Below are 9,189 nucleotides of genomic sequence, written 5' to 3'. Positions count from 1 at the left end.
AACCACGAACAAGAATGTTTAACGGAAAGATTCGACGGGTAATGTGACTGACCACAGCCGTGTAGAGGGATGCAGACAACTGAGCAGCCCAGGAAACCGACACAGGAATGGACTTGGTGTATCTGGTGAACGTGGCTTGCTCCCGAAGCTATCTTGCACCAGACCAGGGTCATGCATCCTCCCGCCACCACCCCGCAGCGGCCTCTACGGATTCCCAGGAGGCTGAGCGGCAAAGAAGTCCGGACGTCCGGGCGTTTCCCACAGCTGGTGGCTCTGAAATAGCCTTCTGGAATAAAACTCGGGGCTGGAAGGTGGCGAAATGGAAATTGGTGTTAAGTCGTCGAGGAGAGGTCGTAGCGCCCAAAGGAGCGCCGTCTGGAAGACGAGAGTCCCGGCCAGGATCCAGAGAAAAGCCCCTCGAGCGGTGCCCCTCGAGGCGGCCGCCTTCGGCAACCTCCGGGGGAGTTTCGGCTCTTTCCGGCAGTTCCAGCTCGGGCCCTCTACTCCCAGAGCGCGCTGTGCCCCCCTCCCCACGCCGCCCGGCTCTTTCTGGGACTCGCCATTCTGCACGCGGCTGCAGGCTCGTGTCCCACACCCGTCCCGACTCCCATTTAGTTTGTTCCCCAACCCACTCTTCCAGTCCCCTCCCTGCATCGTTCTTCCCGATTGTCGGCGACGCCCGAGCTTCCTCAACTCGGGCGCGCGATCCACAGGGCGGTGTGAGGCGCGAGGGACCCGGTAGCGGGAGGAGCTGTAACCCGATGGACAGGAGACCACCTCTCGCCCCGCGCCTTTCCGCGCGCAGGTCTTCGGCTCGCTGGGCCGCCTCGCGCCCGGGCCTTACTCACGGGCCGGTTGGCTGCAACGGCCTCGAGCTCGGCGCGCAGGGTTCGCGCTGGCGCGAGCACGCGCCCTGTGCGCTGGCTAGCCGGCGCGCACGCGCCCGAGCGGACTGCGGGGCGGGGCGGAGAGCTCGAGCCTCGGCGAGGTCGGTGTGGATCGGCTGGCACTCAGGCCCCCAGCCGCGGCTGCGATTCCCAGCCCGCCGCCCGGCCGAGGAGGGAAGCGGAGAAAGGGGCTGTGGGGGCGGGGCGGCGTCCGGCTCCGGGAGAGCTGGGGGAGGAGCGCGACGGCTGCAGCCCTAGAAGAGGAGGAGGCGGCGGCGGAGGAGCTCCTTTCCTCTTCTCAGACCCCAGAGCGTCCGGGACGCAGAGCCGGAACTGGGGAACGCGGCGACTGCGGGGGTCCGGGATAGGTGAGGCTCAGGGTGCTGGCGGAGGGGCGGAGGAGGGATGAAGCGGGGCGCTGAGGTGCAGAAAGCGGGCTTGAGGGAAGGCACACGGGGAGGGGGCAGTTGTTGGGGGTTGGGGTACCGAGAGTAGGGGACGTGAACCCTTTGAGACTTCGAGTGCCCAGATGGTGAAAGGTTTCTGGGGTCAGTGGGGCGGGCCGAAGCACACGGTTCCGAGTTGAGGGGTTTCCGGAGGCATAGGCCGGGGAAACAATGGAGTGAGGGGGGAGTCTGATGTGAGCGTGTGTGGGGTACTGGGTTTTAAGAAACAACGAGAGGTCGAAGGAATGAAAGAATCGATCATTTGGTATGAGAAGTACAATGAACTGGAAATTCATCGCAAATGCGTAAGGTCATCTACGTGGGTGTCTGAGGTCCTTAGGATTTGGGGGGCAAAGTGGGATTTGAAAATAAGAGAGAGGAGGGCATTCTTGGAATTGGGGGGTGTGGGAGCGGGAAACGGGACGGAAAATATAGCCAAGAGGGGCAGACACATAAAATAGATGTGGTTTGGGTTTGAATTAAAGCAGAAGAATAAGTCCAGTTAGAGAGTATAGGTTAGGTGGACTGGAGTGGCATTTTTCTCCTAATTCATCCAGGATGACTGGGTTCTTTTAGAAGGTGGATTTTTCTCTGGCATGTCCCCCTGTTAAGGAGTACAGGCTGCTTTTTTAATAATTTGGTTATCATTTATAGTTCATTTCATTGATAAAGCATGCCTGTAATGTTTATTTCCCTTCCCTAAATTACAGGTATGTAATTTACCTGCGGTTCATGAAGCAGGAGAGGACAGGTCACTAGGAACAGGCATCTTGCTTTGAGTTTGGTTATTGATAATGCAGAGTTTAGGGTGTTTGGAGGAGAACCAGGAGTTTGTTCATCGAAAGGTGATGAACAGCCTTGATAAAATCTGAGTTATCTGTACTTTGTTAGAATTACAGTTTCTCACTGAGAAATGATCATGTACCATCTGCTACTGGTTTTATGATTATGGGAGAGAGTTTGGTTTTGTCACCAGAAATTCCTGATGCTGATTTCAAATTATCAGGCTATTTTGTACCTTCCAGTTTGAATTCAGGTGATTTGAAAATATTATGGGGAAGTATTTCGACGGTTATGTATGATCTTTGCATTTCCTTGATACTTGGATTTCCAGACCAAATTTTGGATACTAGATACAAGATTGCTGATTTTGAAATTGTAATTACCATTATGTGTTCATAAATAGCCCATATTAAGCCTTTTATTTTGAGGCATTAAGTTTTGCTGACTCATCTAAGATTTCTGGGAATTTTTCCGTTTATATTTCTCAGCTTGGCCTCAGATAGTAGCATTAGGCTATTTTATAAAGGTCCGAAAAGAGTGCTCTGAACTGTCACTTTTCTTCTGTTATAAAAACTGAACAAAGCAAGAAGTGAGTGCAGTTTCCTTATTAGTGATAATGAAGTGCTAAGATTGCTTTCCACATATCATCTCATTTAATTTAATCCTCATAATCATTTCCTGTTTTACAAATTCAGAGATTAAATTACTTAATAAGATCACAAAACTAGCAATAAATAAAACTGAATTCATACCTGTTCTGTTCGGACACTCCTTTAAGTGTTCCATGTTGTTCTACCTGCTTTTTCCTCCTGATCTTGGTTGTAGTATGAACAGCATGAATTGGTTGAAACCTGGGTCTGATACAGTGATCTAGACAAAGATTGGGTTGATGGGCTACATCTGCAGAGTTTATTGAAAGTTTATTGCCCCTGTGATTTAACAGATCTTCTGGGGTCCACGTAATAGGCAAAAACGTCCTCTTGCTAAGGATTTGTCCTGTGAGCACACTTAATTTTCTGTTTAGTCTAGTGTACTGCTGAAGTACTGTGCATACGTGGCACTCTTCCTTGTTGAAGTCAAGACAGCCAGTTGTGGAGCCAAAACCAATTAACTCTGGAAAACAAGTGAAAACTGCTGAATGCTCAAGTGCCCTCCAAGCACCTGTTGAGTCCACAGTTGGTACTGGCATTATCTCTAAATATAGACAGGATCCTCTTAGAAACCAGGAGTAAAACTACTAGAACCGAGAGACACAGCTGGGGCCTGAGGGAGGAGCCAGAGGTTAATGGCCGAAACATCAGCATAGCCTGTGGAGGCTGATCCAGGAGCAGGAAAGGCTACAGATACTAGTGAACTGCAGGAGGTGAGGGAATTTTTATTTGTTGAGCAGTTAGGTATTCTACGGACTGACTGAACTCAGTGTGTTTTATATGTTACTTTATTAGGTCTTCAAATAATCCTATAAGGAAAGCATTATCCTCATCTTTCAGATGAGGCTTGGAAAACTTTGTAATGTAACTTTGTAATGATGGTGAAAGAAGTTTATATTTTTATTATTATATTGCTACTCGCAGTTTCCATTGTAGAGACACCATATTAAGACTGGAAAATTAAAGTCACTCTTTAGGATCCACTATGCTGCTTTGTTAGAAGTAAAACTGATTGTCTTGCTGCTTACATTGGAGACTGGAAGGTAAAGCTTATATTTTTCTGATTTAAATATTGGAAAGGGGAGCCCATTCATTATTTAGCAAATGTCCTCCTATAGAATATAGTTCACCTTCTAATATATCTTCCTATCATATGCCAGTGATAGGATACTGATATATAAATATGTAGTGTATGAAAATGCCATGCCCATCCCTCCTGTTCTGAGGTCTTGACTTTCACGCAGGTCATCTAGGCTCGGAGGATGACAGTGAAGCATGCCTGTTGCAGACTCTTAGCACTTTTCTTGATGTTTTTGCCTCAAAGATTTGATCATCATTCTTGCTTGGTTACTTTAAAAAAAATTGTGGTAAGATATACATAACATCATTTAAACCACTTTTTCAAGTGTACAGTTCAGTGGCATTAAATCCATTCATACTGCTGTGAAACCATCACCAGTATTCAACTCCAGAACATTCTTATCATCCCAAACCAAAATTCCTGTTAAAGAATGACTCCTCATTCTTCTTTTTCCCCAGCTCCTGGCAATCACTATTGCACTTTTCTGTCTCTAGGAATATGATTATTCTAGGTACCTCACATAAGTGGAATTATATAGTATTTGTCCATTTGTGTCTGGCTTATTTCGCTTAGCACATGGTCTTCAAGGTTCATCAGTGCTTTAACCTTGTCAGAAATTCATTCCTTTTTAGAGCTGAGTAATAGTCCATTGTATGCATATACCACATTCCCTGTATCCATTCGTCTATAAATGGACACAGGTTGTTTCCACCTTTTGGCCATTGTGAGTAATGCTGCTGTGAACATTAGTGTGCAAATACCTGTTCAGTATCTGTTCATATGATAATCCTATGTTTAAGTTTTTGTGGCTGTTTGGTTACTTTTTTATATATACTTTTACTTATTTTTTGGTGGTGCAGGGTCTTCGTTGCTGCATGGGCTTTTCTCTGGTTGCAAGGATCAGGGGCTACTCTCTAGCTGCAGTGCTGGGGCTTCTCATGGCAGTGGCTTTTGTGCGGAACATGGGCTCTAGGCATGTGAACTTCAGTAGGAGTAGCACCTGGGCTCAGTGGTTGTGGCTCCTGAGCTCAAGATCACAGGCTCAGTAGTTGTGGCCGATGGGCTTCGTTGCTCCGAGGCATGTGGGATCGTCCCTGACTAGGGATAGAACCGTACTTCCTGCATTGGCAGGTGGATTTTCTACCTTCCCTGAGCAACCAGGGAAGCCCAAGTTTGGTTACTTCTAAATGATGATTTTATTGTGTGTTCACCTGAAGGTAGTACTTGACCTTATGTTTGAGGGCTGCTGTTTCCTCTACTGACTTTTTCTGTCCAGTTTTCAGGACACTTGCACAGGAAATGATTTGTCTAGTTTTTATGGCTCTCTTAGCTTCTGTCTAATTATATTTATGTATCAAGACATCTAGCAAGCATCTTAAAATAGAGTTCAAGTTAGCAATAAAAGTACTTTTGAAAATCCTGTAGGAGCTTTAGTTGATGAAGAAAATAGGAGTTTCTGTTTTAAAGTATGAAATGTGTCCAGTATGGAAGGGACCATTTGTTATACACAAGGTTTTTTCAGTCATACCTATAACTGTGGATGATCATCTTAAGACTGTTATTTGTATATATATTTGAAAAATCTGGTACTTCCCTGGTGGTCCAGTGGCTAAGACTCCACACTCCCAATGCTGGGGACCCAGGTTTGACCCCTGGTCAGGGAACTAGATCCTACATGCTGCAGCTAAGAGCTCACATGCCATAACTAAAGATCCCCTGTGCTGCAACTAAGACCTGCTGCAGCCAAAGTATAAATAAATGTTCAAAAAGAAAAATGTGTCACTAGTGTAGATCATCTTTAGTTCACTTTGCTGCCTTTGGTTGAAAAATTTAGGGTACTTTTTTCATTTCAGAATATTTTATATATATGTTGTTGTTGTTCAGTCAGTCGTGTCCAACTCTTTGTGACCCCATGGACTGCAGCACGCTAGGTTTCCCTGTTCTTCACCATCTCCCGGAGTTTGCTCAAACTCGTGTCCATTGAGTCAGTGATGCCATCTCATCCTCTGTCACCCCCTTCTCCTGCCCTCAGTCTTTCCCAGCATCAGAATCTTTTCCAATAAGTTGGCTCTTCGCATCAGGTGGCCAGAGTATTGGAGCTTCAGCATCAGTCCTTCCAGTGAACATTCAGAATTGACTTCCTTTAGGACTGACTGGTTTGATCTTGCTGTCCAAGGGACATGTATGAGCTGCCAGTTATTGCTTACCTTCTATATCCTTTATTAATTGAAAAGAGTTTGAGTGCCTACTATATGCTTTAAATATTTCAGGAAGGTAACTATAATACAGGAAGTACTGTTTGAGTCGATTTTTTCTCCCTTTATATATTTGAGAGAGACAGAGTTGTCACATAGTACCAAATATAGTAGATTGAAATAGCTGCAGGCTGACAGTGAACTGTCTCTTAGGATGGGTCTAACCTCCAGTTTCATTTTTTCTAATTGTCACAAGGAGGTTAATTATGCCTGCATCTTGCTTCTTGAAATTATTGGGTTACAAAGGGACTTCAGGCTCACATACCATTTTCTGGGAGCCTCTTTTGGAATCTTAGTGAGTTTATATTTACCTTGGATGTGGTATGTTGGTTCTGAAATATCTCCAAAAGATTTAAAGTTTTGGACATTACCTTTAAATATCCAAACACTTTAGGTTGCTAGATATAAGGATTGGCCAGAGGCCAGCATTTACTCTTCATGTTCAGATTTACCATGGTGGCCGATTGTGTTGGGTTCCTGAAATATGCATGCATCTTCTCACTGACTCTGCAGCAGCCCCAGGCCTTAAAATATTCTGTAAGATCTGAGAACATAGCCACCAGCTTAAGGCCTCTGCAGTCAGTGTCCTATGACTAATTTGTGGTTAGGAGTTACACAGCGATTCTTGCTAGTGCAAACCCTAAATGACAACCTTAGATTGTTGGTTAGGATTTTTTTATATTACTTAATTAGCAAAATGACATGATTACTGGTTGTGGAGTATGTGTTTGTGTCTGTGTGTTCTTTAGAGTTGGTTAAAGGGTGTTGGGATTGAGGAGAAGGAGGTTTGTGATGAAGCCATTTTATGATTATAGATGGGTCTCATTAGATAAGTGAAGATATCTTTTGTACTTGAAGATGCTGCCAATGATGTTACTTCTTATTGACCTGTATAGAACTGGAATGGCCTATTTGTAAAACCAACAGTCTTTGCTCTCTTGAGTATATACGATCTGTCCAGTAGCAAATGATTTGCTTTTGTTTTAAGGTTACCATCAGTAGTAGAGCAATGCATGTGGGCCTAGTCACTAAGTTGTGTCCAGCTGTTTGCAACTCCATGTACTGCAGCCCACCAGCCCTCTTTCCATGGGATTTTCCAGGCAAGAACACTGGAGTGGGTTGCCATTTCCTCCTCTAGGGGATCTTCCTGACCTAGGAATCAAACCCTCGTCTCCTGCATCGGCAGGCAAATTCTTTACCACTGAGCCACCTGGAAAGCCCAGTAGAGCAGTGCTTTAAATTATCTACTTAGTCTCTGATTACAACATGCAGTGTGATCAGCCCACTGCTGGCTCTTCTTTGGTATTTTCTACTGTTACATTGATTAAAAATGTGCACTAGTGTGTGGTGGACGTGACTCTCCGCTGACTTTGGTTAATAACCTCTTATATCTTTATATAAGGTAAATTGCCATTATAGCCTACCTGCATGTCCTGCACAAGCCTTCAGGATAAAGATCTCATCATTAGAGGCTCCCTCACATTTGATGGGAACAGTGAAGCTTATTTATAACTATGATGGAATGACAGGAAATTAAGGTGTTACAGGACCTGAATGATCCTATAAGGTGGTATGGTACTGTGATACAGAACCACCAGAGACTGAGTCAGCCATTTAACTCAGATGCACACTTGATGTTTTGTTACGTCTTGCCAGTCAGTACACACTCAGTTTCTTGAGAAGACTATCTAATTCTTTGTTCAGTTGACAGTACTTTAAACAAAGCTTTGTTGGGTAATCATTTTCACCTCTTTCACTGTTCAAAGCTTGTATTTTATAGAGGTCTTTTTTGTTCTTAATTTTTTGGCCATGCCACATGGCTTTCAGGATCATAGTTCCCTGACCAGGGCTCTAACTCCAGCCCCAGCAGTGAAAGCGCTGAGTCCTGTCTACTGAACCGCCAAGGAATTCCTTGAAGATCTTTTAAAAGTTGTCTGACATTTGTCATTTGTCTGCCAGCCCATAATGTTACGATGATGCAATAAGTTAGACTGCGCAGTATTGTTACGTGATGCTGTTCTCCAGGTGCGGTGAGTGGGGCTTACTCCCTCGTTGTGATGCATGTGCTTTTTGTTGCAGTGGCGTCTCCTGTTGTGGAGCTCAGGCTCTAAGGCATGTGAACGTCAGTGGTTGTGGTGCACGGGCTTAGTTGCCCCGTGGCGTGTGGAAGCTTCCCAGATCAGAGATCCAACCCATGTCCCTTGCATTGGCAGGCAGATTCTTAACCACTGGACCACCAGGAAAGTCCCTGGCATAAAATTTTAATTGTTGGGGAGAAGGGCTATGAAGGTCCTACTTTCTGTCAACATTAAGAAAAAGAGCAAAAATCTGGCTCTGAATCTCTGCTGTTCTGTCTAGTACTCCCTCTGTGGATTTGGTCAAGTAATTTCTCTGAGCCTGTCTGTGTTTCTGAATCTGCACAGGATTGTCAAGACTATTGGATTTTTTTTTTTCCTGAAATGAAGTCCACAATGCATAAAATTAACTCTTTTAAAGTATACAGTTCAGTGGTATTTAATAAATTCACTGTGTTGTACAAGCATCACTCTATATAGTTCCAGAACTGTTACATCAACCCCAGAGGAGGCCGTATACCCATTATGCAGTCTCTCCTCACTGTTCCCTCCAGCCCCCCGCCCTGTCTGTTAACCACCAATCTCTGCTAACTTACTTGTTCTGGATATTTCAAGTAAAAGGAATCGTGTAATGTGTGATTTTTTGTGTCTGGCTTCTTTGGTGTAACATAGTGTTTTCGAGGTTCATCCATGTTGTACCGTGTGTCAGTACTTCATTCATTTTTGTAGCTGAATACTATCCCATTATATGGATATATCATGTTTTGTTTATCCATTTTTTCTGTTGATGGGCAGTTGTTTCATTTCTGCCTTTTGGCTGTTATGAGTAATGCTGCTTTGAATATTCATGTACCAGTTTTTGTTTGAATACCTGTTTTCAATTCTTTTGGGTTTATTCCTGAGGGGGGAATTGCTGAATCACGTAGATTTCTTTTTGGGGAACTGCCATACTGTTTTCCACAGTGGCTATACTATTTTACATTCTCACCAATAGTGCACGAGGGTTCCAGTT

General features: G+C 44.6%; 1 protein-coding gene across 1 annotated transcript in view; it reads left to right on the top strand.

The window, feature by feature from the left end:
• Positions 1–975: 975 nt before the first annotated feature.
• Positions 976–9,189, top strand: part of SPATS2 (spermatogenesis associated serine rich 2) — a 154,919-nt gene continuing 146,705 nt past the window's right edge. Inside the window, exon 1 of the mRNA XM_027967373.3 lies at positions 976–1,255. The gene's annotated coding sequence lies outside the window, so the exon portion shown is untranslated. The remainder of the gene's footprint in view (positions 1,256–9,189) is intronic.

The sequence above is a fragment of the Ovis aries genome, chromosome 3 (assembly GCF_016772045.2).
Source record: "Ovis aries strain OAR_USU_Benz2616 breed Rambouillet chromosome 3, ARS-UI_Ramb_v3.0, whole genome shotgun sequence".
Lineage (NCBI taxonomy): Eukaryota > Metazoa > Chordata > Mammalia > Artiodactyla > Bovidae > Ovis > Ovis aries.
Note: the sequence above shows the minus strand (reverse complement) of the source record. Positions and strands in the feature narration are given on the sequence as shown.